Source organism: Desmodus rotundus, chromosome 2 (genome assembly GCF_022682495.2).
Source record: "Desmodus rotundus isolate HL8 chromosome 2, HLdesRot8A.1, whole genome shotgun sequence".
Taxonomy (NCBI): Eukaryota; Metazoa; Chordata; class Mammalia; order Chiroptera; family Phyllostomidae; genus Desmodus; species Desmodus rotundus.
In genome coordinates this window covers 163,937,959-163,962,280 of record NC_071388.1, presented here as the reverse complement: position 1 = coordinate 163,962,280, position 24,322 = coordinate 163,937,959, and the positions used below count along the sequence as shown (strand labels likewise).

Below are 24,322 nucleotides of genomic sequence, written 5' to 3'. Positions count from 1 at the left end.
AGCAGCCTCTCTGGTTATCAAATCAACTGGCACAGTATCCCGGTGCTTGTGTTTGACTTAGTAATGGCACCAAAGCGTAAGAGCAGTGATGCTGGCCATGTGGGCAAGCCAGCGAGAAGTTGTAAAGTGCTTCCTTTAAGTGAAAAGGTGAAAGTTCTCAATAAGAGAAAAAAATTGTATGTCAAGGTTATTAAGATCTACAGTAAGAATGAATCTTCTATACACAAAATTGTGAAAAAGAAATTTGTGCAATTTGCTGAGAGAGAGACCACATTCACGTAACTTTTACTACAGTATACTGTTACAATTGTTTTCTTGTATTGTTAGTTATCATTAATATCTTCTTGTGCCTAATTTACAAACTAAAATTCATCATAGGTGTGTGTGTATGTATAGGAAAAAACATAGTGTTGGGGTTTGATACTATGCACGGTTTTAGGCACACAGTGGGGTTTGAAACATATCCTCATGAATGAGAAGGGGGCTACTGTAAGTGGGATCATATGGTATTTGCCCTTTTGTGACTTCTGTGTCCTCTGTGGCTTACTTCATTTAGCACGATGTCTTCAAGTTCCATCCACATTATCGTACGTGTCAGGATTGCTTATTTTTAAGGTTGGATAATATTCCATTTAAGTATTTACCACATTTTGTGTATCTATGTGTCTGCTGATAGACACCGGTGTTGCTTCTACAGTCAGAGCCACTTTAAGCCCGGATGTCTTTCATGAGTCCATTTGGCGTGTGGGAGAATTCACATCCTCAGCCGCTAGATGAAACAAGCGGAGGCCCTCCGCAAAGCAGCCCTCTCCTCGCGCCCACTAACTGTCAGAATGCTCAGGCAGGAATCGAGTACCAGCTCCCACACCACACCCGGGGCAATAGGTATTACGTTCTACAAGCGGTTCTCTGGAAGGAGTCCTCAGGAATTCCTAGGAAATTCCCCAAGTGCTCTCTTTCATGAAGTCTCACCATTTCTTTTACCCAGTGCAGAGATGGGCAGTGAGTGCCTTAACGTTCAGGTGTAGAATGAGTTTGGGGCACCTTCCTTCCGGGTCTTGCATAGAAGACCTGCAGGCCTAGCATCTCCCCCTGAGAATGTAGTGCCTGTTGGTCTCAGCCATAAACTCAGACAGAAGGAGTCCCTTTTGAATGTCCTGTTATCTACTGAAATTATTTTTTCAGGCCAAGTTACTGTCAGACCATGTTTATATGGTAAATGTCAGCCCTTGGAAAACCCATGCTTACTTGTAGGTACAAAAAATACAGGTTGTTAATTACAAAGCCAAATGCAACACACCAGCAGAAATGGAATTCTTCCTACTCGAAAATTTTTCTTTACTGAAAACATGTTGAATTATCTAAAAACTTCATTTTTTAAAAAAGAAGAAAAAGAAACCCAAATGATTTTCTGTCCTGAAATGGTTATGTGGGAATTAGTTCCCCATTGTAGCCACTACTGCATCTTAAGTTACTTTAAAAAATCAAAACAAAACAAAAACACTTTGGAAGCTGTTCTCTGTGAAAATTCCAGGCATTGATTGAACTGGTTTATAAATTAGGATCAAATTGTGGCTTTTAAAAAGACCCTGAGAGAATAATCGTGCTGACCCTTCTACTAAACCTCAAATTTCACCTTTTCCATTGATGTTTCCTGATCTGGCACCAACAGATATGATTGTTTCTTACTTTTAATCTCTTTATAAAAGGGCTATCGTCCCTTAAAATCTTTGTTGTATTAGTTTGGATCTTTGGATATGAATACTTTACAAAGACTAGTACAAGCATAGTACTAATCAATTATAAATCTGATAATGTGGATTAGTCCAATTGTTTTTCTTACAATTTTTTTATATCTACCCTGACACAAATATGTCATTATTTGTTTTTTAATGTTTTAAGTTATAAACACTGTGTATTATTATTACACAATAGCTGTGAAAAGCACTTAGAAGAAATAAAAATTACTGGTACCTGACTGCTTAGGCTAACCACCTTATCATTTGGGTTGATACTTTTTTTTTTTTTTTTTTATCATTCAGTCCTTTTAAGATGCCACTGTCTTTTTGGCTTCCATTGTTACTGATGAAAAATCTGCCACCATTCTTGTTGTTCCCCTAAATGCAATGCGTATCTATCACTGTCTTTAACATTTTCTTTTTATTTTGTTTTGCAGTCATTTGACTATGATGTGCCTGGATGTATATTTCTTTCTGTTTCTTCTGGTTGTGGTTTATTGAGTTCCTTTGATTAAAGCATTGGTAACTATTAATTTCAGAAAATATTTGGCTAATATCTCTTCAAATGTCTATTTTCCCCTATTCTCCTCCTCTCTTTCTGGGTCTAGTTAAACATACATCAAATTGTGATATTACTCTAAACATCTCTGACACTCTGTAATTTTTTTTCATTTTTTTATGCTTCAATTTGGGGATTTTCTTTTGAACTTTCTTAGAGTTTTCTGATTTATTTCTTCTGTCTAGTCATCTATAAACTATTTATTCTGATGTTTTATTGTATTATGTCACATTAATATTGTATGTAGCAGTCCTAGATATTTTGACTTGGTTCTTTTATAAGCTTTTATATCTCTACTGAAACTTATCAACTATTATTAATTATGTCTAACTTTTTCTCAAAAGTGGTAACATAAAATTCTTCACAAGTTATTCTATGTCCCTGGTCTTTAATTCTAACATCACATGAATTGATGAGTCTGACTGTGTTGATTATTTCTTCTCTTGACTAAGGGTCACGTTTTTCTGTGTCTTTGCATGTTTTCATAAATATTTATTGCATACCAAACATCTTGTATAGAAGGGAAAAAGCAGATAAACCTTTTGTTAGATACCGTTTGGGTCAAAAAACAATATTTTTATTGTGTTGTGGTTTTCATAGACAGGATGCGTGATTTTTAAGTATCAGGCAGCTAGAAGAGGGAGCTGATCATACGAATTCACTCCCCCGTGGTGCATAGCTAGAGACAGGCTGGAGCTTTCGTTCGTTTCAGTGCATTTCTGGCTTTAAGAGCTATTGTGAATATCTCCCTTTGCCCTTCAAGCTGACCCCAATGACTCAAGCTACACTGAGTGACTGGAAGGAATTTGAGTTGCAGCTTGAAAGTTCATTTCAGTTCACTTCTGGATTCAACTCCAGCAAGATCTAACACCTAACTAACGTGTAAGAAAATAAGATTTCTCTAGTATTTTCCAGCTCTGCACTCACCAGTTTCTGACAGCGGACTTCCCATAGAGGAAAAATTTCAAGCTGAAAGATTTACTTTGGCACTGTGGCTCTTCCAGATACCAATGTGTCACAGCAGCCCACACTGTCATTAAAAACTTGACTAGTTTTCTTCCTTTCAGCAGTCACTCTGCTGGTGACAGGCTCGTCTTACACCCACCTGTAAGCTGTTGCTCCCAGGTATGGAAGCAGTCACTGCTAGTTATTCATCTATAAGGACTTCCCTTGACTAGAATTTAGTTCACCTGGGGTTCTTGGTGTTCGCCACTTACTCGCTGATAGCTTTAAAATGAAGCATGAATTTTATTTTATCTCTTTTTCTTGTTGCCATGAGGTAGTGGCAGTCTTTTAAGATCCTCTTCATCCTATCTGGAAGTGAAAATTTCTGCCCAATTCTTTTTTATTTTCCACAACTGATTGATATGGATGCATTAGTAGTAATTCTTTTTGTAATTTCACGGTATTTTGTCAGGAGGGGATTTGAACATAGTCATAGTTTGTTACATCAATCTCTCTTCTTGAATTGTTAATATTTCTTGCTTTATACTTTTTCATTCCATATTATTTGCAAAAACAGGGTCATGACTGAAAATTGTTTCTTTTACAGATTTAAAAATACTTTTTAAAAAAATTTGATTGCTTTTTACTTTGAAATCTACTTAATTTGAAATCAATGTTTGTTTGATTTTTTAATCCAGTGAAATGAAAGTTATTTATCATGCTTATTTTTTTGCAAAAGCAATCTTTAATCAATATTTTTCTAATTAACAAAGAAAAAATGAACCAGTATCATTTAAATCCTCACTAGATAAGAAAATAAATTGAGTATTTGCTTACCTGTATTTTGCTAGTTTTTGTTTACGTATTATAGGATTTTAATTACATTATCATTAGTAAATCATTACTTTCCACGATGCAGTTACTTTTTCAAGAACTATTTATATTTTTCTGTATTAATAGAATTCTATTTCTAATACCTATTTAGACATAGGGTTTTTTTTAATAATCTAATATTGCCTACCAAGCCATTCCAAAACTTAATAGCTTAAAACAATTTCATTACTTCTCAGTAGGAAACATATCTTGATATCTCATCACTTGGAAAGTTTCCCTGCGCGTCTCCGCTGCCGCCCCCGCCCCCGCGCCCCCCACCCCGAGAGATGACCGCTGCTCTGATTTTCCTCCACAGATTAGTTTGCCTTGTTATCATTTCACATGAATTCAATTATACAGTATATGCTCCTTTTTATAAGGCTTCTTTTAGCCAGCATGATGCATTTGAGATTCACCTATGTTGGTATGCTATACATTGTATGCTTTTTTCTTTTAAATGCTCAGCTGTATTCAATTGTAGGAATTTGCCACAGTTTGTTTATTCATCCTCTTATTGATCAATACATTGGTGTTTCCACTTTGGAACTATATGAATAAAGCTGCTCTGAATATGTTTGTACAACTATATTTCTAAACATATGCTTTTCTTTCTCTGTAACTAATATCTAGTATTAGAATACTGGGTCCAAAGGTCAGTCAATGTATATTTAGTTTTATAAGAAACTGCCAGGTATTTATTTTTTCAATGTGATCACACTATCTAGCGCTTTCCTACCAAGTAACTATTAAAGTTTTAGTTGCTTCCCAGCCTCTCCAGTATGTGGTGCTTCCATTGTTTTTAATTTTTGCAGTTCTGGTAGATATTTGGTGATACTTTATTGTGGTTTTTATTCTCGTTTCCCCAATGACTGATAACATTATATATTTTTCACGTACTTATGTACCACTCATATATTTTCTTTTTTTGTGAACTGTCCAGATTTTTTTGCCACTTTTAATTGGATCGCTTGTCTTTTTATTATTAAGTACGTAGAAATTCTTTGCATATCCTGGATACCAGTGTTTGGTCAGGTGTATGTATTGTGGATATTTTGTCTAAATATGGATCTTGCTTATTCATTTTCTAAGTGGTATCTTTTGATGAGAAGATGTTTTTAGTTTTGATGAAATCTAGTGTATTATTTAAAAAATTAAGGTTATTGCTTTCTGGGATCTAAGAAATCTCTGCCTACCCACAACTCAAGAATATAGTCTCCTATGTTTTCCTCTAAAAGCTTTATGGTTTTAGCTTTTACATTTCACTCTATGATCCGTCTCAGTAATTTTTGTATATAGTAGCAGTTGAGGTTTATTTTTTATTTGTGAACATTTACTGAAAAATTTTTTCTTCATTAGACAACTTTGTCCCTCTGTTGAAAAACAAATGACTCCAGAAGTGTCAGTCTGCTTCGGGCCTGCCTGTTCTTTGCCACCGGTGTGTTGATCCTGAGTGCTTGCACTTAACAAATACGTATCTTTATCAACTCCAACATCAGTTTCAATTCTGCTGTTATAATGTGGGTTCCCTGGAACTTTTTCCAAATGTTACTCCACGTCCATTTGCGTGTTGTTGTCTGTGTATGAGACCGTGGAGTGTTTGTTGAGCTATCATGTGGTAAATGCTGTTCTAGGTGCTGAGGGTTGAGCAGAGAACAAACAGTATTCATCTCATGGAGCTCATGTTCCGGTCGGAAGAGGCAGGCAGTAAAACGTAAACAAGTGCGCTCTAAAAGAAGCAAAGCAGGGTGTTACAATGAAGAGTGACTGGACACAGGGGACTCCTACGGACACATCCGGGAGAGCCCTCCCCGAAAAAGGGAGAGTTGAGTCTTGGTATCTCATTCTTTCATTTGTTTGCTTTAAAATGTCATCTACACTTATTTCATCTATATGGTTCTCTGCTCCAGCTGCATTGAGGCTCTTCTTGTAGTTTATTGAAGACACAAAGCATAAGATTTCTGAAAGGCGATGGCCCTCACACGAAATGACTATCCGCTTATCTCTGAGTTTTCAGGACGGTGCCTCTTTCCCCTGGACTTCAGTGTTTACCAAGTGGCAAGGCTTTGTGGTTGGCCTTGAGCCTTTCTTACTGTCCGCTTCTACACGAGAGAAGCCCCCTTACTAGACATACAAAACAGGAGCAGACTGATGGTAGTTGCTCGGCTGATTCTCAGTACCTAGCATGTAGGCATGGATCTGGGGTGCTTCTGCTGGGCTGAAACAGTGCGTTCTTTCCCCAGCCAGAGGACTCTGAATCCCTAGTGTGTGAGAAGGTGTCTGTGTGTGTGGCTCACCATTGCGTGCCCAGTGCCAGCACAGGACCTGGCACCCAGTAGACATGCAGAAATGTTTCCTGAGTGGGTGAATCAAACGCAATAAAGTACAGATAAGGATCACCTTTACAGAACAGTGACAATCTCAAGTCTCAGCATCCACAGCTACCCGGCTTTTCTTATGAAGTACAGTGAAGTGGTTAAAAGTGTGCCCTTTAAAGTTAGACTGTTAGGATTTTAATTCTAGCTCTGCCTCTTTCTCTCTGTGTATCACTTGGCAAGTCAGTTTCATTGTTCTTACTTCCCAGCCTTATGTAATTGTTATGAGGATGACATGAAATAAGGACAATAAAGCCTTTAGCACAGTGCTCATAAATTGCCAATAATAATTGTGACTTGTATTATAACATCTCCCACAATCCAGTGCTTTATTTGTAGTGACTCTATCCCCCAAGATGCAAGCTAATATTTTTAAAAACAGCTGTCATTCAGTAGAAAGTCAACTGATTAACTCTCTGGTTAGTACCAGTCCTGAGTCCCCTAGTGAGGCCCTGACATCCGAGAAAGGGGCAACGCCCTCCTGTCCATCTTCCTGCAGACCGGGGGCTGCTTTAGAAAAACGCCTTCCGTCTTCTTTTATGCCAGGAGGACTGCCGCATTTCATGGGGTGAGATGTAGTTAAACTGCCAGTTATCTTTCTCAGTCCAGCTGCATCTGCCTTAAAATAGGTGAAAATTCCTCCCAGAATCTGGTGGTGGGTTATCAGTTTTAGTGATGGTTTCTGGGTTTTCATTGAGGTATTTTGTGAGACATGGGAGAACCTGTATTGAGAATCAGCCAGATGCATTTTATATATGTACATATACTTTGTTTTGTAGGACAGTACCACATGTACAGAAAAGTTGGCAAGAGAGTTCAGAGAGTTCCCATGTACCCCACACGAGTCTCCCTAATTATTAATGTGTTACAGTTGTATGTACATTTGTCATAATTAATAGACTAATACTGCTGCATTATTACTAAAGTCCATATTTTCTTCAGATTTCTTAATGTTTACCTGATACCATTTTCCTGTTACGGAACCCAGTCTAGAATACTACGTTTAGTCATCACATCTCCCTAGGCCCCCTTGTCTGGGACAGGTTTTCAGACTTTTTTTTTTTTGATGACCTTGATGGTTTTGAGAAATACTAGTCAGGTGTTTTGTGAAATGTCCATCTTAGGATTTGTCTGGCGTTTCTCTCAGGATCAGACCGAGAAGGGGTACACACTTGCAACAGGACTTGCCGTTGTTGGTGTCGGCCTTGATCACCTGGCCGAGGTGGTGCTGCTCAGGTTTCCCTCCTGTAAACGTGCTCCCATCCCCCTTCCACACTGTGCTCTTTGGAAGGAAGCCACTAGGCACCGCACCACCTAAGGAGTGGAGAGCTGTGCTCGACCCCCTCTAGGGGGAAGTAACTACATGTAGTGTCTAGAATTCTTCTTTCTATACAGGATATTTATCTTTTCTATCATTTATTTATTTTTCAATTATTTATCTCAGTATATACAGATGGATATTTATTTTCTACTTTGGGTTGTAATCCACTAATACTTTATTTATCAGATACTGTTTTATACCAGTAATGTGATCCAGTAAGGTAATCTCTTAACAAAAACAAAGAAGTTATGGATATGAACAAGTGACACTTCCTTACAAAAATAGTCAACATGTATAGTCTATGCATGTACTCTAATAATGCTAGCATTGTTTAAATATTTGCAAAACACTTTAATGGATACTGTGAGGTTTATATAAAATAATCATAATGTAATGAGCGGATCACCTGCTGAGTGCCAAGAACTCATGTGACCCTCACCAAAACAGTGTGGTGTAGACGATATGCCTACCTCACCAGCCATGGTACAAACCCCCAGTAATTCCGTCCAGCAGAGGACAGAGGTAAGCGAAAGTGTGGTTCCCATCCGGGTTCATGAGCTTCAGTTGACAGGTAGGTACGAGGCTGAAAGGCATGGAGGAGGGGCATCTAAGTCAGAGAGTTCAGTCAATACCACTTTGTAGGGAAGATTACCTCTTAGTAACAAGTGGCAGCGAGCCTGACAGTTTCGAAAGACAACCAGCAGAGCACTGCAGGCAGCAGGAGGGTGATGGGCAGAAGCAGGGAGGGCTGAGGTAGCACACTGTCCCGGGCAGTCCCAGCATCTCAGTGCCGCTGGGGCAGAGGGCATGCAGGGGGGCAGGCGTGGCATGAGTTGGCAGCGGCCAGATCCCCAAGGTCACTTGTGCTAAACCTGATTCTAATGGCGCCAGAGAACCACCGAAGAATGTTCAGCAGGAGAGGATCATAATCAGTGTGACATTTTAGAGGGACCGTTCTGGCAGTTACAGAGAGAAAATTAATTTCAGCACTTTGTAGTCATACCTTGTTTTTTAAATAATAAGTTGATTATGTTTTCATTTTATTTCCTAGTAAGTGATATTTGGCAGTTTTCCAAAATCAAATCTACACTCAAATGATTTGCTGCCTGTGCCATGGCCTAAGGAATGTGCTTTGGGTCCTGGGCAAGGGTTCCCAGACCCAGAAGGATGTTCGAAGTAACTGGCGTAGTCCCCGTGCTAACTGGTTCTGGCTTGTTCGTTTAAAAAATGTTTTTTTAATTGACTTACATTCTTATTGTTTCTTCTCCTGTTGTTATTCTTTGATACTTTATAAAATACTGCATGTATTAAATGTTTATCATGGGTCAGACACTATGTTAAGTTATACATATATAATATATAATACATATTATATATATATATATGTATCATTTAATGTTCACCTACACAGATTAGATAGACAATATTATTGCCAGTGGACAAATGAGCAAAGTGGGGCTCAGAAAGCTTTAAAGCTTTGCGAGCAGGATTTTGTAGCTTGTATTGCACAGCTGGAAGTAGAGCCAGGATTCAAACTCAGTTATGTCTATTTTAAGGGACCATGTTGTGCAAATTGTGCTTCAGGAAGTCCTTTGGGGAATGTCCAATCAATTGCAGGACTTCATTTACCACTGAAGCCATTAGCTGGCCATGGTGGAAGTGGGAAGAGAGACAAAGTTAAGGGCCTGTTTTCTACACCAGGAGAGCATGCTTCTGGTTCCTGAGACAGTGATGGCAGTTTACCTAAAAGCTCAAGCTGAATAAAACCCTCTTGGTAACGTGTTGTCCTCCTCTGAAAATTCCTAGCTTGTCAGTAAGGAAACTGTTCCTTTCAGCCCTAATGCCTTTGGTTCTCCAGTACAGATTCTAGGAGTCACAGCCTGGATCTGTATTGAACTCCAGCAATTCAGTCTTTCATTCAGTCCTGTTGGAAGTAAATGCTGAGCCTAAGTCAGCTGGCTCACATGGATACGCCATGGTGTGAGACAGAGAACAGCATTCTACAGTGCATGCTGTAGGCTACAGGCCGTGTAAGGTGTAAGACATTGGCCTGGGAAACCCAGGTTTACAGCTGACTAAATAAGAGAGTGGCCTCACTAAGTATCTGGATGCTCAGGCTCTCGATGGTATCTTAGTACAGGGATCCAGAAGAGGATGCTGCTTTCAGAGGTGCTAAATCCCACCCAGGATACAACCTGGCTAGAACCAAGTCTCAAAAGAGATTAGAAGAGATTGGAATTACCTGCCTCCCTTCTCCCCACTCCCTACCTCCTCTCTGCACTGTGCTCGGTTTGCACATACGTGAACCTCCCAGCCTACACACCCCAGAGTCTGTCCACAGCCCCCAAAACAATCCCACCTGGAGGAACATTCAGAGGAGGCCAAATCTGGGGGAGAAGCCCATTCAGGTCCTGGCAGTGGGCTTGAGGCATGCGGAGTGCATGGGGAAATTCTGGGGCACTTGGAGCTTAGTCTGGGTGATCCCAGGTTCCTGGAACATAGTCTGGGTGGACGTGTTTCTGGGGGCCCACAGGCTTTCTCCTCACGAGGTGGGCACAGCCTGCAATGACCGGAGTGGAGGCCTGCAAAGCAGGGAGCCGGGCCAGGGACTTGGACCGCCAGGGTCTCGGGCAGGACAGTTGTCTGAGTGTCACAGGAAGGAAGACAAAGGCTGAGCCCTTCTGCGGTTCTGATCTTTTCTCCCCAAGCGTGACCTTTTGTCCAGGTCCTTGTACATTGTCTCCACAGATTGCTTTTTTGTTCTTTTCTTTTTTTTGTTGTTCTTCAAGTACAGTGTCTGCATTTCGCCCCCACCACTGCCCTCACACCAGCCATCCCCACTTCCCAACCTTGATCCTACCCCCCTTTGGTTTTGTCCACGTGTCCTTTATACATGTTCCTGACAACCCTGTCTCCACCTCCACTGTCCTAGCCCAACCACGATTCTCTCTCCTACATCCACCCCTGCCCCCCGAATCTGTCCTCCGCACATCACTCAGGGTCATGTTCTACAAGTAAGGGGGTCTGTTTACATAAGTTCAAGAACAGGCAAAACTGCATTACATACAAAAGGAACGAATGCCTCAAAAGTGGGGGTGGTGGTCACCTCTGGGGTGGAGTATAACTGAGGAGGAGTATATATGGGGCTTCCAAGGTCAAAGTGACTGAAAAGCTAACCAATCACATCAGTCTCCTGCCTAAGACCCCTCAGCATCTTCCCTGTGATTACAATAAAATCTTTCATCGGCCTACACGTTCCTGGATGGCCTGGCCCCTGCCCAGCATTCCCACCTCACCTCAGGTCTTCTCTGCCTCACTCACACTGCCCTTTGAGGCAACTTCATTTCCTGCCCAAAATACCTTCTCTCCACCCCTTGACCTGGCTGATACCTGTTTATTTTCCAAGTCTCAGCTTAGAAAATAAGTCAGAGAGGCCATCCCTAATCAACTTGCCTGCCATCTCCCCATACCCTCCCACCCTCAGTATCTCCTTCAGCACTTTTCCAGTTGATTTTGCATGTTTATTGTTTGTCCCTACTGCTGAAACAGATGTTCCATCAAGAAAAGGATGTGTGCCCAGTGCTAGGCACAAATTAAGTCCTCAGTAAGTGTTTCTTGGTTGAAACACTTGGCTCATGGTCCACCCAAACTGCATGGATGCTGTTTCATGATTTGCTCCCTCACATCAAGTCTGATCCCTGTAGCCACCAACTTTGACCTGCGCAGATCAGGAATTGCCCTTTATTCTTCCTTTGCACTTCCCTTCCCTCCACAGCAGCCAGCTGTCCCTGTGGCCCCAGTCAGTTTGACAGCGCCCCAAGCTAGGCCTGGTTCCTTCTTACTCTTTTCACTCCACGGGGGGCTCCCAGCAAAACCATAAAGTTCTCCATGGCATTCCTGCATAACCAATGCAATTACACAATGGTTCTCTCCCCCAAGTCTTCCACCAGGGTAGCCTTGTTGAGTATGGAAAAATCATGAGGGGAGAGGGATATAAATGTTCAATAACAGGCTACTTGAAAGTGTGGCATTAGGTGAAATCAGGCTACTTATATTCCAAGATACATAAATTATAGATTTGAAAAACCATTGGCACATATCCTAGTTGTTTCAGAAACAGCAAGAATCAATCCAAGTTGCCTAGTTAGTCCAAAAGAATACTATGTTCCCCTCTGTTCAACAAACAAGATAAACAAGTAAACAAGGAGTTCATCAGGCAAGCATTTGTGGAACATTAATACATTTAATAACCTACATTATTGGGAAAAACAACCTCACTGTTAAACATAATGTGGGGAGTGATACAGTTGTCAGCAAGGAATACTTATTTTGAAACAATTATGAATTATAGTCCAATATGCATGTGTATGAGTCACGTTGAGTTACACTAAGAATTAATCAAAAAACTTTTTAATTTAAGTACTAATGGCTGAGATCTTTTATGATAGACTACTAGAATTAGAAGAGTCATTACCTCATACAACTTCTTCAAAAGAAATAGCTGCTTCTTTCACCCTAAGGACCTTGAAATGATTAAAATAAGTAACTAAGCAGTTCATGAAGTTATGTAACAGAAATATACCAATCAAAATCCTACGCTTATAATAGTTTTCTTCTATAGGTATCAGAATATGCTTAGTTAAATCAACCATATAGTATGTGTTTAATGAACATATACTACGTGAATGATATATGTTAAATATAAAGAATATTTAATAAGTACTTATAATCCCACTTATTTGGTGATCCCGCCTACCAACTCTTTGAAACACAGAAGAGAATCGGGAAATAAGCAAAAGTTGAGCAAACACCATAAAATTCATGTACTAGAGTTCATACATGAGACTCATTGCTTTGATTCCAAACACAGCTCTAACACAACTTGCTATTGCCCTGCCTAGCCCATTGTGACGATCGTCAGAGCTCATCACCAAATATGTCTGGTTCTGTTCTTTCCGAGTGCCTGGCAGGGTTACACTTCCACACTCCCTTGAAGTTAAATGCAGCCATGGGACCTGCGCTGGCCAGTGAACTGTGAGAAGAAAATGCAGGTATTTCCCATCTTTTACTGATGGAGAAAGTGAGACTCAGATAGGTTAAGTAATTAGACCAAAATCACAGGGCTGCTGGGGCCAGTGTTATGAGCTTGGGGTGTCGGGCTTCAAAGCCGCTGTGCTCCACTGTCGAGCTACACAGCTGCTCAGTGTTGGTGTCCTACACGGTGACAAACTAAGACAGCAAACCTTGGCCAAAGGAAAGGAAGCAGCCTGGCTTAAGAGTTGTTGAAAATTAATGCCCATAAGCAAAACCAAGTACCACTGCTGACCCCCTTAGATATGGAGAAAATGATGTCGTGCTGTAAGCCAATGGCAATTCAGGGGATGAATTCTGATTTCTGTGCTCAGAAATGACATAGAGTTGGCATTTGTGATGACATGAGTTCAATAGGATCTTGACCAAATTGCTTTCATGAGCAAAAGGGTTCTAAACTGATACTCCCTGAAGCTAATTTCACAGCATTTTTGCATTTCCATTTTGACATAGTTAAATGAAAAGAAATATAGTCCCGAAAAGTGTAATTAGCAAAATAAAGCTAAGGAAGCATTTCTAACTCCCTTAAAAGAAGCTATTCAAATCATAAGAGGATTTGGCAGGAGACCCAGACAAACTTGGTCTCTGTTCTTTCTGCTCATTGCAACGTCAACCGGTAACCTCCACTCTGGTCCAGGCATTTTTAACCTGGAACCCATGGGTGGAATTGAGACCAGTGATTCTCATGGCATGGTGTCCAGATCAGCAGCAGGAGCATCACCTGGGAATCTGTTAGACGTGCGAATTTGCAGGCCCCGCCCCAGATCTGCTGAACCAGGAACTCCGGAGCCAGGGTCCAGCTGTCTGTGTTCTGATGCATGTGAAAGTTTGAGAACCGCTGAGCTAAAGAATGATTTAAGATGCATAGAGAACCTTTGAAGTATAATAAGGTGGGTGAAAAAGTATCTAATATTGTTATATTGAAATATTTTTCTATGGGAAAATCCTTGACAAGCCCTCCTGGGATAGTAAAGATATGAGGGGATAGATTTCAACTGCCTCTAGCAGCAAGAGGATGTGGAAAAAATGTTCAGTATGAGAAAGGGACAGAATTTTGTTATTTTCCATTTGAAATGGAGGTGGGAGAAAAGGTAAAAGAAAAGGTTACATTGGAGAGAAGCCAGAGAAAAAAGGAAGAGGCTGAGATTCGTGAGGTTCATGCTCAGTGAAATGCCCCCATAGATGGAAGGACCAAGAGGCATTTTGAGGAGAGGGAGGCTGACATTTCATTTGAAATTATGTAACTCCATCATTTGTTTTTCAGAAGGAAAGAGAGACAGGAGGGATGGACAGAGGGAAGGAGGGACTGAGGGAGGAAGGAAGGGAAGGAGAGAGAGAGGTAGAAGGAGAAGGGAGGGGGCAGGGAGAGAAAGAGGGAGGGAAGGAGGAAAGAAGAAGAAAAGAACACTTTCTTCATGACCCACTGGAAGCTTGACAGGAAAAGATCTTTTTGTGAAAATTGAGGAGGGAGTTGAATTTCACGTTTTTGTATGATGATTATATGACAGCTCTAGCACAAGAACACATAGGAACTTAAAGGCCAAGGTAAGAACATAAACCTTCCGGGAATTTGCAGATATTTTTTAAAAGGCCTTGAATTTCCCCAGATATCATGGTTTTAGGGCTTCAAGTCAATCTTACCTAGATTTTGAAACACAAACTTGTGCTGACCCCTGGATTTTGTGGATGGTATAAGGCGACAAGTCCCAGTTGAAGGTTAATGTCGTTTTATTTACTTATTGCTTCTTAACCAACTGTCCCAAAATTTAGTGGTCTAGAACACACAAGCATTTTGCTCATGACTTACGATCAGGAATTCCCAAACAGCTAGAACAGGTGGTTCACCTCCGATCCACATGGTATCAGCTGGGATGGCTGGGCTGAAGGATGCATTTCAGGATAGTCTTTTGACTCAGCCATATCTGTGGCTTCATGGTGCTCCTCAGCCTCTCTCTCCTTGCACTTGGTGTTGCATCCTTCAGGCTTCTCTGTGTGTCTGGAGCTTACCATAGGGTAAGTAGACCTTATACATAGTGATTCAGGTCTGTAAGAGAGAATATTTAAAGGGCCAGGTCATAGAAACTTCCAGTCTTTTAAGGTCTGGGTCCAGTGCAACTGGCACAGCCTCGCTATTACATATCGTGTTATTAGTAAAGCAGTCACACACCCCACCTAGCATCAAGGCGAAGGGACGTAGACTCCACCTCTCAGGGGAAGAATGTCAAAGACTGTGTGGGCTTTTTGCTCTGCCGCAGATGATAATTTGGATAGAGTTGCAGAGGATCTGTTAAGTTTCTGGATTTACGTAATAGAAGACATGCTGCCCGCTGGCAAGTGCACAGGAACCGATATGTAGTACCTTGTGCGCACAGGGTGGAAGATAGGTGGGGTAGCTACCAAATGAATGACAGTGTTGTCATTGTATCCTAGCTAAAGAGTAATATTTATAATTATCAAAGTACTTTAAGGGCTTGCTTTTCAAAATTGGATTGAAATTTGGAATGTGAATACCAATATTCACATGTTAATCCAGCAACAACATAGAATGATTAAGTTAAGTCTTTGCTTTGGGCGAGCAAGGGATGAGTGCTTTCTTCACCGCAAGTTGAGGGCTCTCCCAGACCACTGGAGAGGGTAACCCCATAGCTTTGAATGGAACAAAGGCAACAATGGCATGTCTGTTCTGTCCAGATTAATTACAACAGAATCCAGCTAAAATGGGCAGGTCTCACATTGGCCTAGAAGTCTAAGCTCCCTTACGGGGACTCCATGGTCAAGGTGGATTTCAGCACACCTAGCTCTTCAGAAAACTCCTTTACTCTCATCTCCCTAGACACAACTTTGTAGCTGCTTTAACTTTATTCTTATTTCTATATGAACAAGAAACCCGTTTGTTCATAGCCAAAATAATTCTCCTACGTGCCCAAATAAGATGGGCTCAGTTACAACTTGATACTGTCTTATAATTGCAGTCTCTTACATCCTCTATTAGTTTGTCCTACTAGTCAGGTGGGGAACTCTCAGCCTGTTACCTGAGAAGGTCACTATTTCGTGTGTCACAGAGGGCCAGAGGCTGGCTACAGAGCTAACAGGTTTATTACTAGGACAAATTTCACCCAATTCTAAATAAACTAAAAAATCAAAATTACTTCTATATTTTAGGCATATACCTAATCAATTAAATTTAGATATCTATGATTTTCACAAAATATATATTTGCATCCATTTCATCAATAAAGTCCTGGACTGAATATTTTGATCCAGAGGGTCATTTCTTATTTTCTGGTGGTTGCAATGCCTAGCACGCATGCCACCGCCCTTCCCACCAATGCCTGGGGAAGACGGTGCTAATCAATCACCGCACACCTCCCCGCTGAGCTCCTGCTTAAGCCTCAGGAATCATGTACACAGTGCTTCATACAACTACTAGCAATTAAAGAAACTTCATACAACTACTAGCAATTAAAGAAAATTAAAGCAATTAAAGAAAATTGAGGCCCTAAATAAAATTTATTTGCCAGAATGTGAAAACAAAAAGCCAAAATGCCTATCGCAATGGCTTACACAGAGTAGGTACCCCACAAATATGTGTTGATCTGAATGAAGCACAAGTGTGGTTCTTCTTTCCTGCATGTGCTACTTACAAAGCAGCTGATCTTAAAGTCTCCCTGACAGCTGAGTATTTTATCTATCGCCGCAGATTCTGCAGGTATCTTTTATTTTACTTTAGACTGAAAAGGTTTAAGTCTTTTTTAGATTTAAAAAATATGTTCATGACAGATGCATTCGGAAGGTGATGCTAGCGTCGCACGGCAGATGCAATTATCTGAAGTACCTCTTTGAATCTTTCGTTCGTTGAACAGCGTCTTAAATAGCGGACAGCAGAAACGTGCTTAGTGTCCGCACGTCACCCGGTCGCCGTATCTTTGAAGCCTGTCATCATCTTGTTAAGAATCCTCGAGTGTGGCTATTTACTCAGCTGGATGGCACTTCTGTCAGGTCATTCCACATAAATTGACTTGTCATTCCTTGTGGTTTGTCACCGTTCTTGGCTGGACACCTGCTGCTGATAGCAGTGCTTCCTTATTTCTTTGGAGATCATCAATATAAATTAGTTGGGGTTTTACTCCAGATCAGCGTAAATTAACTCAGCTATCAGTTTAGTTTCCAAGGGCCACCGAGTGCCACTTTGCCATAAAGCCATGAACATATCAGAAAATGTTTCCGCAGCCCTTTTCTGCCCGAGGCAGCCAGTCTGGGTCCTCGGAGAGGTCTGGCTCCTTCTCCCCAAGAAGCGGTTCTTTACCTTTGTGCCCCTCTCAGCCGGTATTTGTAGCAGCCCATTTCTCATTTCAGGAGCAAACGGCTGCCCGGGTCCAGCATAAATTAACATTCAAAACTATACAAGAGACATTACTCAGGGGCAGTTCCTCTGCTCTTGAACCGCTTGTGGCTGAGGACAAGGCTCGATACAGCAGTTCTGGTTCATAGCTCTGCTCTTTTCTTTTGAAGTATAGTTACTTGTCTCTTCCTGCTGTGGAAACTCGGCATAAAAACATAACTTCTCAATTCTGTTGTTCATGGGTCTGGTAATTGCTTTATCTTGTCTTTCTTTGTTTTGCTAGGGCCAAGTTCAATTCAAAAGTTAATTGAAGTTGGTGAGGTTTTGCAAATAGTGATTTATTTTTGTAACTATGAAGACTTCTTATGTTAGAGCTTACCAACAAAATCTGTGTCACTAGTTTTTACTTAAAATATTTCCTAAATTGATACAAACAAAAGATAAATCTATCTGGGGTAGAAATTTCCTTGTGAAAATTCAATGTTTGCCCAGTGTTTTGTGGGTCAACTGTCTACTTTTGTCTATAAGCTTTATACAAATTTCATTTAGCTGTCAAATAATTAACAAGTGTGTTTGTATGGCTAAACTCTTATAGCCTAACAATGTTCCTTATAAAGCATTTATATAATTAAGATTTGCAAATGCGTCTTTCTTCAAAACTATTATGATGCATTCAATTAAACCTTTTCTACTCAATCAAATATATTATTACTCAAAAATGCATGGTATACTTAGGTCCTTGGTATGTAATGTACAGCTCAGGGGATTCTTATAAAATGAGTATACTCTGGAATCATGGAAGAAAGTTTAACTTATCCAAGCAGGCTTGACAATAGTAATTAAAACTATATAATTCTTTAATATAAATTTAATTATCAACAATACAGTTTGGCCTGATTTTTAGTCATTAGCTGTGCCATATGGTCATATGTATGTATATAGCAGTAATGATTCTATTTTGGATATTGGCTATGTTAAAAGTAATCAGGAATTACTTTTGCTATATTTCCTTCAACAGCATTCATGGATTTGTCACAGATCTTAGATTTATGAGGTTACTTGACATTGCTGAAAATATTCTCCACTTACAGCATTTGGTAGGTTTGCCAGATAAAATCCTGTGGAGAAAAAGTCACTGGGAAATGTTGGGGGCGGGGATGGGGAAAGGAACATGAATACTTGGGGAGGTGGCTTGGAGTGTTTCACATTTATTTCCAGCTTTCTTAATCTGGAGCAAGTAGAAGTAGGGCTGCTGGGTAAAAACATGAGACACCCAGTTAAATCTGAATTTCAAATCTATAATAACATTTTTAGCAGAAGTATGTCCCAAATATTGCAAATATGAACTGTTGACCTGAAATCCAAATTTCACTGGGTGTCCTGTATTTTTGTTCACTGAGAACCCTACATGCACTGCTTAGCTTGTATTCTAAGACACATGACTCATTGAGGAAGAAGCATCAATTAAGGGCACTAATAATATGAGGCATGTAGAGATTCTTTTTAAAGATTATTTTACTTTTTTATTCCTTGATTTACCAAATATTTACTGAGTGCCAAATAAGTATCAGGCATGCTCCTAAGGACAAGCTATACCTTAGTGACCAAAACCAGATCTTTATCTTTGCCTTCATGGGGTTGACAGTTTAGTCGGGGAGGCAGTGATCACCAAACTCACAAGTGACTCCAACTGCGATAGGTGCTGTGCAAACGTAGCTTGTTAACTCAGAATAATGGAGAGTGAGGTGGATTCTTGAGGTAGTAGGAGACCTCCTGAAGAGGTGATACTTAACCTAATTTCAGAAGGATGAAAATAGCCATCGGATGATGAGGGTGGGGAAGACTCCAAGGCAGAAAAGAGCTTGGTGCACAGAAGAGCCAGAGGAGGTGAGAGTGGCTGCAGAGTGTGGGGGAGAGAGCGCCCGTCAGGAAGTGCCGTTTGAGAGGGCCCCAGGGGCCAGGCTGCGCGGGGCCTGTCAGGTCACTGTTTGGGGTCTGGATGTTGTTCTCAGGGTGATAGGAAGCCACTGATGAGTTTTCAGTTTGGGGATGTCAAGATCTGATTTACACTTCTTAAATATCATGCTAGCTGACTCCCGCCAAAGAGACTGGAGGGAGCCGTGGTAGAAATTGAGAGATTATTTCCAGAACCCAGGTAAATGGTTGGTGCACTGGACCTGGCTGTGACAATGGAAGTGGACAGAGTCAAAATACAGGAGTGGAAGTCACATGTCTTTCTGATGGAGTCCATGTGAGGGACACAGAGAGGGAAGAATCAAGGATAAACCTCAGGTTTCTGGTTTAAACAATTGATTGGATGGAGTGTCATTTTTGGAGCTGGGAAAGGCTAGGAGAGAAACAGATTTGTATCATTAGTTTCCTATGGCTTCTGTGACAAAGTGCCACAAGCTTAATGGATTAAATTAACATGCATTAGTTATCTTAAAGTTCTGGAGGTCAGAATCTGAAATGGGTCTCTTTGAACTAAAATCAAAGTACCAGCAGAGCTGCGTTCTACTAGAGAAGGCCATGGGAAGAGTCTGTTTCCTTGCCTTTTCCAGTCTGTAGAGGCGTTTTCCATGCCCCCTTCCATCTTAGTATTAGCAGTGAGTGGGCAGGCCCAGTTGTTCCCACATCACATCACTGTGGCTCTGACTCTCCCGCTCTTCTCCGTGACTGGTAAGGACCCCTTGATGGTGTTACGCCCACCTAGATATCCAAGGTGATCTTCCCATCTCATCTGATTAGCACCCTTAATTCCACCACAGCAAACTTTACCTTCCCTTTCCCATGTAACATAAACGTATTCACAGGTTCCAGAGGTTGGACTGTGGGGGGAGCTCATTCAGTCCACTCCAAATGGGAAAATCAACATGTGTGTTTAGACCTACTAAGCTTGAGATGCCAGGGAGGTGACGAAGTAGGAGGTTAGAGATGCAGGCGGTTGGATATGTGAGTTTGAAGCTCAGGGCTAAATTTGGAAGTTGTAGCACAGAGATGCTGTACAGGCTGTGAGTGTGTACGACATCACTGAAGGAGAGACTGAGCCCAGCAAACTGCTGCATTCAGTGCTGCTGCAGAAGGCAGTTGCAGGTTTGTGCATGGATTTGGCAGCGAGAAATCGGAAACCTTGAGACAAGCTGTTTCAGTGGAGTCGTGGGGGCAGAAGCAAAGCTGATGCAGGCTGAGGAGCGAATGAGAAACACGATCAGTGACCACAGGTGGTAAGAAAAGTCCTGCATGACTTTTGTTGTGAATGCTTGTTAAAAATAGTGAGGTGGTCACACGGATCAAAAGCGAGGAGCTGAGCAAAACCATTGTCGTGTATTTATACGTAGTCAGAGTGTGTGGTAGCTATGTCGATAGTATCCGTGGAAGGGGTGCGCATTGCTGGGTTCTCACTACCAGGCTCCGTGTGTAAAGCAACCACTGAGAGACAACTGGGGCAGTGGAACATCAGCACCTTCCTGAGCACATCCCAGGATGTCCTTTAGGACCAAACAGCAGAAACTGCTTGGAGAAGGAAATCACAGAATTCTGGAAGTCCTGTTACAGGACCACCTTTTCTTGAGGAATCTGCTCCCCTAGCTGGTTGGCCCTTCCAGGGATTCTTACAGAGGACAATGCTATGTCCTCACAAAGAGCCTACTCCTGCAGGAACAAGATGCTCTTGTTAGCTGATGATCCCTCCCTGCGCATCCACAAGGGACCGTACTCTTTTAGGAGAATGTGGTTGAAAGGTTCTTGTGTGAGGCCCCTTCTCTGCTCCCTTTACTGGTTCTCAGAGTCCTACAAACGGGAACAAGAACTCTCAGAACAAAAGGATTCAAAAGGTAAAACTAAGAGCTTCCTTGTCATTAACTTGGTTAAATAGAATAAAAAATTCCTACAGACTTACTAGATTAGTCAGTAGGGACACTGAAATCTCAAAATGAACTCTAAAGGAATTTGGCTCCAAGTTAGGGTCCAGGAAAATGTAAGAATCGTGACAAAGCAACTAAGGCATTTATTTTATTAAAGTCTTAATCTTACAGCATACACACATTTAATTTCAGATATATCATAGACCAAAACATAAAGGATAAAACTATGCAGTCTTTAGAAGATAGCATGAGATAGGTATTTGCTACTTTAAGGTGGGTGAAATTTCTTAGAAAGGATACATAAAACAAAGACAATAAAGAAAAATGACAAATCGTGCTTGTTTAAGATGGGAAACTTTTGCTCATTAAAAGACATTAAAGAAAATTGAGTTGGTAAAAGGGTACAAACTTTCAGCTAAGCAAATAACTTATATGTACGACCCATGGACATGAACTAAGGGGGATGCTGGGGAGAGGGGGATGCAGAGTGGAGGGGAGAAAGGGGAGAAAAAGATGGGACAACTGTAACAGCACAATCAATAAAATATACTTTATGGAAAACTTTCAGCTAAGGATAGTAAGGTCTAAGGATCTAATGTAAAACATGGTGACTATAGCTGACAACACTGTATTGTATCATTGAAATTTGCTAAAAGGGTAGAACTTAAATATTCTCACACACAAAAATTTTTTAAATAGATAAATATGTGAGGTGATGAATGTGTTAATTAACTAGATGGTGGGAATCCTTTCACAATTAAAAGACAAAACAAGAAAAATTAATAGACAAGCCACAGGCCGGGAGATAATATTTTCAAAACATACTTACTGACAAAGGACTTGTATCTAAAACATACAAAAGACATCAACTCAATAATAACAAACAGAAACTACTATAAAGGACACGTGGGCAAAACCAAGGGGGAGGTGGGTTTGGCTGGGGTGGGGAGAAAGTGCAGACAACTATAATTGAACAACGATAAAATAATTTAAAAATAAAATAAAAAAAATAATAATAACAAACAAACGAAAATTTTATGTGGACAGAAAGTAGTCTGCATCACTGATTCAAATACTTTTAATTTAGCAGAGTTAATAGCTTTTATTTTTTAATAATAAAGGAAGTGGGAAAAGTTAAACGAGAGTGGGTATTATGCCTCAAATACTAAAAACCAGGCTAAGCGCCACCTGGTGGCAGAGATTTTGAATTTCAACCTGGGTTTTTCTAAAATAATATTTTTTAAGTAAATAAAGATAAATTTCGAAAGTTGAATTTGCAAAAACAGACTTGTAAATAGTAAAAAATGTTACAAGATGACAGTCAAATTAAAGTTTACCATAGTAAAACCAAAGCAAAAGGACAAAGTCTGTTCGGTTATTTTTGCCATGAAAATGCTTGTTAATAATTATGAGACAATGAGATAATATGATGACATAATACTCTATCAAACATTTACATGGTAGAATTGTAATTGTAATTGGATATTAAGACAATAAGTGTATGTTGATTATTTGTGTGCCAGATATTTAACCTGTATTATCACATTTGGTCTTAAGAAATGTCTGAAAAACAGGCCCGCACCACAGAATTTTTCCAGTAAAATAACCTCTTGATGTTTGATTACTAAACCTCACGGAACACTTTTATCTCTCTAAACAACGTTTTATGACTTTATTTGTATTGGGAAAAATATATTTATATCCCCAATATTCTGTATAATTCTTTTTTAACAAAATGAGGCATGGGAAAAGTTTTGATTTTTACATTCTAAATTAAACTGGTCTACATAACGCCCAAATCCTGTGCAGACGTGCTGAGAACTACACGGAATTTGACAGTGAGAGTGTGCATCTCCGCCGTGGCTGCCTCGGGGAAAGCAACTTGCCCTGAATGCGTCGCCTCCATGCCTTCAATGTTTAGCTCTTGTTTTCACTTAGTATTTGACCGTCAGTCCCCTCTCAAAGACGAAAGAGTGTTGAGAAAACTGTGGGAAAACGAGTGGGTGATTATGGTGTTTACAATGGAAGTGAAGATGCTGCTGATGTAACTTTTGGTTAAGAATTATATTGGTTATGACCAGAGTCAGCCTTCGAATTTAAGTAACACTTAAAGCAAGTTATGTCCAAATATAATTTTTGGTTTACATTTACATATGAATTTTACTTCTTTTCATTAAGTTGTAGGAAGTGATTGCAGACCTTACAATGCATTATAATTTCTTCCCATTAAACATAAGGGAAAATAGTCTCCCTGTTGGTGTTTTTGGGTAGAATCTCTGATTTTCAAGAATAAGTCACTGAGGTTAAGCAAGAAATGCCTGTATAGTATTATTATGACGCCATTTTACAAATGAAGCCCAAAGAGATGGAAACACTCACTTGCCCGAAGTCCAGTAGCTGAGGACTGGCAGCCCGGCTCCAGAGGCCGTCTTCTCACCGCCGGACACGCTGCTCCGTGGTGGCCCCACTCTGTCACACTGAGGGTGTGTGTGGGTCTGCATTTCTCAAAGTCCTTGCAGGGTTACTAGATCAATACATCACCTAAAAAGAAGTTCTGTGGCTAGTTAGGTTTGGGAAATGCTGAGTTTAACCAAATAAAACTCTTAGTTTTCAAAGCCAAATATACACTAAATTTCTCTAAGGTTGGTAGGTGAAGAGGTACTTAGCATTTCCCACTTATTTGTTTAAGATGTGCATAGATTAAGTATGGGATTGGTAGCATGACATATATAATATGTGTGTATGTATGTGCATATGTAGGTATATGTAGCATACTTTATGACATACCAGTGCTGACTCAGGCAAATGTGTGTTTGTCCTACTCAGCAAGAAGTCTGAGGCAGGGCAGCCCAGGGCCAGGCTCGTGTCTCTGTCCCTTTCTGCTGGACTGTCCACAACAGGCATCCTTCACTCTCATGTTTGTCATCTCATAGATGCCAGATTTTGCTGCATCTCCAGACCTTGCAGCTGTTTTCCAGGGAGGAAGAGAAAGCAAAGGAAAGAGGCAGCCCCGACACTCCCACTTACATTCCATCGACCAGAGCACTGTGGCCCCACATGACCATTCCTAGCTGTAGGCAGCCTTCAAACTGGGTGAGGGTGGGGTGATAAACCACAGAGGCTGGTGTGCTGCTCATGTGATATGTCGTCAGCTGCAAGTTGGGCTGCAGCTCTGCTCAATGTGTCATTTTGGGCGAGTAAGCAGCCATTCTTGGGG

The 24,322-nt window shown here is 40.6% G+C and overlaps 1 protein-coding gene across 3 annotated transcripts in view; it reads left to right on the top strand.

Annotated features, from left to right (window-relative positions):
* PDE11A (phosphodiesterase 11A) overlaps window positions 1-24,322 on the top strand; it is a 316,746-nt gene that overhangs the window by 161,124 nt on the left and 131,300 nt on the right. The window lies entirely within an intron of this gene.